The sequence below is a fragment of the Myotis brandtii genome, unplaced genomic scaffold (assembly GCF_000412655.1).
Source record: "Myotis brandtii unplaced genomic scaffold, ASM41265v1 scaffold298, whole genome shotgun sequence".
Classification (NCBI taxonomy): Eukaryota; Metazoa; Chordata; class Mammalia; order Chiroptera; family Vespertilionidae; genus Myotis; species Myotis brandtii.
The window spans coordinates 2113957-2123188 of NW_005361391.1; the positions used below are offsets into that span (position 1 = coordinate 2113957).

The 9232-nt window shown below is 45.0% G+C and overlaps 1 pseudogene; it reads right to left on the reverse strand.

Moving 5' to 3' along the window:
* LOC106726644 overlaps window positions 1-8209 on the reverse strand; it is an 8904-nt pseudogene extending 695 nt beyond the window's left edge.
* Between the last annotated feature and the right edge of the window lie 1023 nt (window positions 8210-9232).

Sequence of the window (9232 nt, forward strand, 5' to 3'; positions counted from 1 at the left end):
ACATAAAAGCACAACTATATAACAGAGAGAACACTGATAAAGCAAGTGTGGTGAAGAAGCATTTGGAGACTCAGATGCATATTATGCAGTTCTTTCTCAGCTGCCCTCCCACCACTCACCAGCCTTCCTGGAACCATATGCTAGTATAGGAAGCCTCTTGCTCATTCACTCTTTGAGACTGGGTCTCTAAAAAAAAAAAGAAAGAAAGAAAAAAAGAAAGATTACTGAGTAATAAAATGGAAATAATGAACAGAAAACTAAGAGAGAACAACAAGTGTATCTAATACTCATCCTTCCATGATGACATCTACACTAATAAAAGAGAAACATGCAAATTGGTGTCACTCCACTACACCTACCAGCCAATCAAGGTGAGTATGAAAATTAACCCAACAAAGATGGCGGTGGCCACAGAGCTGGAGGCTTGGGTTGCCACCAGCGATGGAGGAAGCTAAGCTTCCCACCTTCCCTGGTGCCACTCAAGGGAGAGAACAACACGCTGGTGGGACCAGGAGCCTGAGATATCAACACAGAGGGGCGCCTGCTCCAAGTCTCCACGGTGTGGCTGGGGGCAGGCCCCCAGTGGACACACAAACACACACACACACATACACACACACAGTGTATCTGCTTGGAGCCTCTGAGGTACGGCTAGGGGAAGACCGCTGCAGTCAGACCCCCAGCGGGGACACATACACTTACACACACACACACACACACACACACACAGGGTGCCTCCATGGGGAGCGGGCCTAAGCCATCAGTAAGACATCCACTGAGGGCTCCGGGACTGTGAGAGGGGGTAGGCTGGGCTGAGGGACCCCTACCCCCCAGTGCACAAATTTCATGCATCAGGCCTCTAGTGAAGAAAATAAAACTCCATTACTATTGAGTTCCAGGTTTCTCTCTCCCTCTGCAAGGCTCAGCTCCATTGCTCTCTCCTTATCCAGGCTTCCCCTCCTCACCCCAGCCTGCCCTTTACTTCTTTGAAGTCTTATAGCAATAAAAGTGATTCTCTATTATATCAAGATTTTGTGTTGTTTTCTGTGTATAGTTTACAAAAGCAAGGTTTTAGGTGTTTATTTTAATTGTGGTAAAATACATTTAACATGAAATATGAAATAATGTATTTGCTCCTTAAAGGTATCCACATGTCTCAGATAAACAGGAAAGGTATTCAATAAATCTCCATCTTGTTTATGAAACAAAATCCTCAAGGAGATTTTTAGTGCTCTTACCATTATGATTAGCATTTTGTGATTACAAATGATAGATGAGCCATAAACTCAGTATTTAGAGTAGTTCAAGAAGCAATATGAATCTCCTCTTAATCACTTCAGGAAGATTAGGCAGCTGGCAAGCCCTGTGGAGATGGGATTCTGTGGTTCCTGGTGTCTAGGTGTTGGAAACAGTGATTTAGAACACAGATTGCTTGCTTCTGTTTCTACACCTTTTACCTGCATGGCCTGTCCCTGAAACCTGCACTCCTCCTGGGGGATGATAGAAATGGACGTCAGGCTGAGTGAGTAGCAGCCTATGTTTCAATTATTTAAATTGCTTACTTCACCCTTGAGCCTCCATATCTCCATTGCAGAGAGCAATCAAGTCACCACCGGTTTGTTATTTCGAGGAGTTCCTCAAGTTGTGGGATGTGTAAATAGAGACTGACGGCCAGAGTAGGGTGGAGATAGGGTTTTAAGGGCTGGATGAAGAAACAATAGGGCTTGAAAGAAGACTGTGCTTTGGTTAGCTTTTTTTTTTTAAATATATTTTATTGGTTTTTTACAGAGAGGAAGGGAGAGGGATAGAGAGTTAGAAACATCGATGAGAAAGAAACATCGATCAGCTGCCTCCTGCACACTTCCTACTGGGGATGTGCCTGCAACCAAGGTACATGCCCTTGACCGGAATCGAACCTGGGACCTTTCAGTCCGCAGTGGTTAGCTTTTATAACACAGGAAAGCTGGTGCTGGTCCAGAAAGGCCAGTCCTTACCCATAAAAGAGGCCATTAGCAGGAAGACCTGGGGACAGATTTTCATCCCAAGTTGCACAATGTAATTACCTGGGGAGCTTTGAAATATCCAGCCTTCCAGGCCACACCTAAGATCAATTAAAAAAAAAAAGATATCTGGTGTTAGAATCCATAGTTTTTAGAGTTCCCTCATTGAGTAGGATGCATGCTGAAGTTTGAGAATCGTTGCTCTAAGGTCACACTCATATATGACATGCGTGACACCTTCTGAAAAGCATAATGGCTTGCAGGAAATTATTAAAGAGCAGTAAACGACTTTTCTTTAAAAATTGTACATCTTTTTAAGAAACCCAATGGGGTGATATGAAAAAAATTTTTAGCAATAGTTATCTGAAAACCAGTGTGGGATTATTGTTAATTTTGTTTTGTTTTGCTTCTCTATATTTTCAGAATTTTCTTAGTAGGGCCCTGGCTGGTGTCTCTCAGTGCTTAGAGCATCGCCTCACACACTGGAGGGTCTTTGGTTCAATTCCTGGTAAAGGCATACACCTATGTTGCAGGTTTGATCCCTGGTCAGAGTGCAGGTGGGAGGCAACCAAACCATGTGCCTCTCTCATATCAATGTTTTTCCCTCTCTTGCCCTCCCTCCCTTCCTTCCACTCTCTCTAAAAAAATCAATGGGAAAAATATCCTCAGTGTGGGTTAACAAAACAAAACAAAATTTCTTAGCAGGAAGCTTCTAATAATCCTATATAATAAAAGCCTAATCTGCAAATTGTCCCCTTCAGTGGTTGTTCGACTGGGAGTTCGACTGGGAGACCGGGAGACTGGGAGTTTGACCACTCACTATGACGTGTGTTGACCACCAGGGGGCAGTGCAGAACATGGCGGGCATCGGTGACACCCTGTGACCTCTTGCCAGCTACCTGGGGTTGGGGGTGATGGGGACAGAGCCGCAGTGAGTATGCAGGGTGTCTGCCAAACTCGCTCTCACTCCCCGTGCTACCCTCTTCAAGGACTCCAGGGATTGCGCTCCGGGAAGCCCCTGCGCTCAGGTGCCGGGCACCCACGCAGCATCTTCCAGGTGAGCCAGGCTGCAGCCACTGGGACCGCAGGGGCCAGTCGGGCTCCCCGTGGTTTTACCAGGAGCTGGTCTGCGAGGCCAGCAGGGAGAGAGCAAACTGCCCACCCGCTTCTGTGTAGCATTGCTGGGCGGCCCAGAAGCCCAGCTGCACCCCGGCCCGCGGTGTCTAGCCGCGCTCCCCACATCTCCGCGTGGGGACTCGGGCACCATGACTGAGGCAGAGGGGGGCACACGGGGGCCCGGGGGCCCAGGTACTGCCCAGGGCCCAGAGGTCAGCTGGGACGTTCCCTTCCATGCCAGACGCTCGTGCTTCGATCGCCGGCCAGGCCTAGGGACCACACCTGTGCACGAATTTTGTGCACTAGGCCTCTAGTTTTTAATAAAAATAATTCTATTTTTAAAAAGGAATAAGTTGTAAATAACTTTAGATTTGCTCATAAAGACAGAGACAGCATTATTTAAAGATGGGGCACTGACCTGGGAAGTACAGAGGCCTGGAGTGTCCCCTGAAGAGCATACAGAACTGATTTGGGGTCTCTGCAGTGAAGGGGTGTGGACAGCAGTCTGACCCCTTGTGATGATTCTGTGTGGTGCATCTCTGTCACCTCCAACACAAAAGGCAAGAGCAGCACCGTGCTGGGCTCACACTCCCAGACACCAGGTGAGGACACCCAGTGCCTCCTGATCTGGCAGTGACCTTCCAGATGGCTCTAGTGAGGTCACTAGTCCAAAACGTCATTGCCAGCCACTCCTCTGAAGTGTATTTGCTGTGATGACATTCAAAATAGTGTTTGTGCAGGACCAGGTTTCTCTTTAGCAAAAGCCCCTCTGTGCAAAGTGTAGGGCATCAAGCTTTGAAGACACGTGAGGAAGATCTGCTTAGATTTACAGATGTGTGTCGTGAGTTCTAGGATGAGCTGCCTCTCCACCTTTGATTTTCAGGGCTGCTGTGGGGTGATGTCAGGTAAACTGCTCCTTGCTGACCTTTTCCTACTGACAGGAGAATTCCTGGTCTCACCTCTTTTCATGGAATTCCCACCTTCCTGTGTTGAATGAGACAAGGTCAGAGAAGTAGCCTCAGTGTTTATTAAATATCACAGTTCACTTTCAGGCTTTCCTCCTTCCCAGAGCAATGATATGAACTCAGAAACTTAGAAGGGGAATGAGCAAGTCATCTTCCCTGGGAAGCTGGGTACATCTGGTCAAATACAGTGGCAGCTTTGCAAGGGCAGAAAGGAAAGATAGGGCTGGAGACTTCAAACTGACTTTTCAACGGAGTGTTAAAAAGAGGGTGGAATAGAGACAAGATGTTTCCCTGCAGCACATTTTAAGCCATAGCTTATTATTTCCAAGGCTGCTCATTTGGGCTTTCTTGTCTTCCCCATCCCTACACCAAGCTCTGACAGCCCCCATGGTCATATAAGATCGGCTTTCAGAAGTTCCTGCCCCACCCTTAGGCCCCAGGCCCCAGGCTATGATACAGGCTGTTCCCCACTGGGTGCTTTTCCCAGTGAGAACAGGAAGCAAAATCAGCATCTTCATGCTCCCTCTAAAGACTCATTTATTTCCTGATCTCATCCTTCACTTGTATTGCTTTGTCAATTCCTACTGCTGACATCTGGAATGAAGGTTGAGAAGAAAAAGGGAGGGAGAAAGGAAAGAAGAGGCATCTGCCATTACCTTGTTTGTGCACTTCAAAGGGTTTACTAATGAGTGTTCCTATTGTCTGAATTCCTTGTCTCAACTTGGGTTTTGCAATCTATACACTTAGGGAGATCACAGAGAACCGAAATGCAGCTTTCACAACAGAACAGAATAGCATTGCTCCCCCCATCCCTGGAATCAAAGAGGCAATTGTCAAAAGAAAATGAATTTGACTTGGAGGACTCACACAGCTATTGGAACAGGTTCACGAAAGATGAAAAAATGACCTAGTTGAGGGAAAGCAAAAAGATGTGGAAAGAGAGCTGTCAAAAGCCAAGTTAAAATGAAGTCATCTATAATAATAAAAGCGTAATATGCTAATTAAACTGGATGTCCTTCCAGACATCCTTCCGGATGACCTTCTGGACAAAGCCAAGGCTGTGAGGGAAGCCCGGGTCCTGGGTGCCAGAGGGAAGCCAATACCAGCAGCTGGGGGAAGGAAGGCCTACTCTTGCATGAATTTTGTGCATTGGGCCTCTAGTATTAAGATAATCTCTTGACGAATCTGCTTACCACTACTGCTAGACTTCCTTAGATAGTGGCAAAACCAAAGAGAATAATATTAATTACCATCCCATATCTATTCCTATTCTTCCCTCCCCCTATCCTGTCAGCCAGTGGTTGTTAACTGGTGTGATGTTGGTGATTAACATTTGGTATGGTCTGGAGATATTTTTGGTTGTCACAGCTGGGAGGAGGGGTTACTGCATCTAGAGGACAGAGGCCAAGGATACTGTTAACCATCCTACAATGCACAGGATAGCCCCCTGCAACAAATTATCTGGCCCAAAACTTCAAAAGTGCCAAGGTTGAAAATACCTTGCATAGGTATTTATTCTCAGCATGAATAGAATCAGAAGGGCAATATGCATGCCCCTTGATGAGTCTTCGAAGAAGTGTTTTGTTGTTTCTGTAAAGTTTTATTCTTACATTCATCATCACCATATTTACCCCATCTGTCACACTGCAGGAGCCTCCCTCATGGTCTTCCAGAACCTTAGAAATATCTCACAGGTCTCATATCCAGCCTTTTCACAGATCTATACATCTTCTATGCAGTTATTCTTCCTTTATTATCTTCATGACCTATGTTCTATTCTTCTTTCTGATCTCAATTTTCCCTTTATACATTCTATCACATATTTTTCCATTGTTTTTCTGATCCTATGATTGGAAGTCAAGTCCAAACATTCATAATACAATAAAACAGGTTCCAAAACCAGGTTTATGGAAATGTATGGAATTTAAAAGTCATATCTAAAATCATGTATCACATGACCACAGGCTATTATGGATGTCTGGCTGTAGTAGGAGACATTTTTCTCTTCTGGTTGCTGCTGTTAGGACAGGGTGCTGTTTTGCTGATTTGAAATCTGACTCCTTGAGAGAGAATAGAGAGTAGGTGAGAGATATCTCTCAGGATCTTGCATCACTAGATAGTTGAGAAAAATTATTTACATTTATTACAAAAACAAAGCATTAAATACTAAAAGAAAAGCATCATAAGAATTTGTGTGAAGTTGGAGGATTCCTCGCTTTGTTAACACTGCGAATAAAGTCATCATAAATGACTCAGTGGTTTCCAAAGGTCAACATCTAGTCATAATCCAAGATCAGCCAATCTGAAGAGATTTACAGAGTTAAAAATGGTTTAGATATATGTGTGTGAAGGGTCAAATTTATACATAGGTGATTATATTTAGATACAAAATAATTCCAAATGAGAAAATGTTCTGAAACTGAACCCAATGCCCTATATATGGAGAATATCTGAGTCCTTCTTCAACACAATTCTATAAATGCCTTAATTCCTCTCACAACATGAAACAATCAGGTGGCAACAATACAAAATATGGCTTATAGAATACAGGAGGATATGTACTGGACCACCCATGTGCCCAAGGAAGAGAGACCCTACTTCGAAGCTAGCATGCAAGATGCATTCACGCGGTCAGATGCTGGAAATGTGATGAAGATGCCCTTAGTGAGCACAATGCTCCATTTACACATTTCTTTTGCTTGCATGTGATCCATGGGAGACAAAGGACTACTGATATGAGTATGTGAATGTGCATAACTATGCCTGTGCTTGTGTCTGTGTGCACAGCTATGGCTGTGGCTCTGTCTATGAAAGTTTTTAGACAGAGATCTAAATTAGGCTCAACTGTGGAGGGCTAAGACTTCTAGTATGTCCTGGCATTTAAAAAAAAAACACACCCAAGAAAACCAAGTTTGAAATTAAAAAGAAAATGGTAGTTAATTATTGGACTTCTGTGTTCTCCTGTACTGTAGGTAGCTAGATCTTAATGAGAAAGAGAGCAAAGGGAAGTTGCAGCTTTGCAGTCCCCCCTTAACCGCCCCCGCCGCAGGGAACCACCAGTTTGCCCCTCACTCCCACCAGATCACAGTGGGAAAGGATAGTACAAAAGGGAAGGGAGACGTAAGCACAGGCGCAGTAGAAGTCAAATGGCACAGGGGGAGGTACTTGACCATAGAGGCCTGTCAGTCTAACCTGGGAAAGGGATCATTGGCTAGGGGGTGAACCCATCAGAAACCCCCAAAGCTGGGGAGTTGATTGGTTATTTTGAAAAAGCTCCTGGTCATAACCCCAGAGGAACAAAGTAGCCTCTCTCTTGCTCAGTGACCCATTCTGGCACTGTTTGTTCTCTCTCTCTTTTTTCACCTGGGAACATGAAACCTGTGGGTCTAGCAGCCAACTGGGGCCCACAACAGACCCTATGGGCTCTAAAGGACTAAGCTTTAATATGAAACTGTATCTCTGGACACTGGCCTTTGTTTTGGCCGCGATGAAGGCAAGATTGGACTTTTCCCTTGGTGGGACAGAGGGAGATAGGACATTGAAAACCCATCGGCAGCCTTCTATTTCCACCAGAATAAATCTTGCCAAGCCACAATCTTCCCTGCGTGGGTCCTTAGAATGCTTTTCTCCCAATCCTGTGGAAGAGCCTGATTTCCACCAGCAATACTACTAGTGCTTACTATACCCACAAACATTTATTGAGTTCTTACTATGTGTCAGTCACGCAGATAAGAACTGAGTACACAGATGAATAAAACAGACACTGTCCTTTTCCTCATAAACTTGGTTGCTCACTTTCTTTATCTCTTTCTTCTTTCAAAACTTCCATGGAATCTCATCCTAGTTTTATGGCAAAATGTTAGAGAGGACCAACAGCGAAGAGATTGCAAAAAGACACCATAAAAAACACATGTCAAATGATTATCATAGACTAAAAATCTCTCAAAAAATTCTATGGTGTGAGCCCTTCTTGGAGCACACCCGTGACCTTCCTTCTCTCAGGCACATACCTTTTACCTTTTTTACTCCTAAACTCTTAGGGTCTCCATGAGACTTGCAGTTAGGGGAGCAGCAAGCAGTGGCAGAAGACTCTCCTTTTGCTTCTGTAACTTCCTTTCCTGAGTTCATACGGTCGCTACCCTCCAGCCTGCTTTCTCTTTCAAGGAATTTTTCATGGATAGTTTTTAAAATTTGGGAAAAAACCCTGTAGGAAAGTCATGGGTATCCCACAATGTTTAAGGTAGAGAAACTGAGGTTCAGAGAGGCCAGTGTCTTATCCAAACCCCTCTTGTGAGAAGTGCCAGATCTGTTGGTTTGGCCCAAGTGAGTCTGGTTGCAAAGGCCAGTTTTTCCTACTGCACCAGACTGCTTTCTAAACCACCATGGGGCAGGGAAGAAGTGCTCCTGCAGTGGTCCTAGTTGTGCTTGCTACTTGGTGGTTTATCACAAGTTCGAGACCCCATGTTGAGAAAACTTGGGGAGAGGGAGCTGAAACAGGAAATGGAAAATTTTTCATCAGACCTCAAAATGCACTTGGCAGGACAGAACAAAGAGGCTGTGACCATGGAAATGCACTGATCCTTTTGTTCTGGAGGTGCCAGTGACCATGGATGCCGTACCTTTGTCCTCCTGACCCCTAGACCAGGGGTCCCCATCAACCTCAGCTGCCAAGACAACAGGAAACAGATAACACAACACTTTTATTCAGCCCACAAGGTCACTGTTATGTCATCAGATGGTCTTGAGAAAAGGTCAGTTAAAGCTTAAGCAGCCCCCTGGAGTTGAACATCTGAGCTTAGAAGTCTCAGAGAACCCATCTCTTTGAAAGTGAGGGAAGTTTAATTATTTTTAAAAGCTGGCAGAAGTCCAGGATGTGAGGATGTTTTCTTTCTTTTGTGTGAGGCAAATAAGCAAGCAGGGAAAGAGTGTGTGTTTGGAGGAGGGAAGAAAGGGAGTTACTATTTTGGTGCCTGACAGCAAGAACATAGAGGCGGAAGGAGCCTGACTCTCCTTGAAGCTACTGATCAGAAGGCATGCCAGAGGCCATGGGGAGTCGCTTAGGGTGGATTTGCTGGGGAAAGAAGCCTTGAGGTGATGGGGCCAGAGGGAGGGCACATCGCTGCTTTTTTTAGTCTTTTTCCCTGCAGGGGT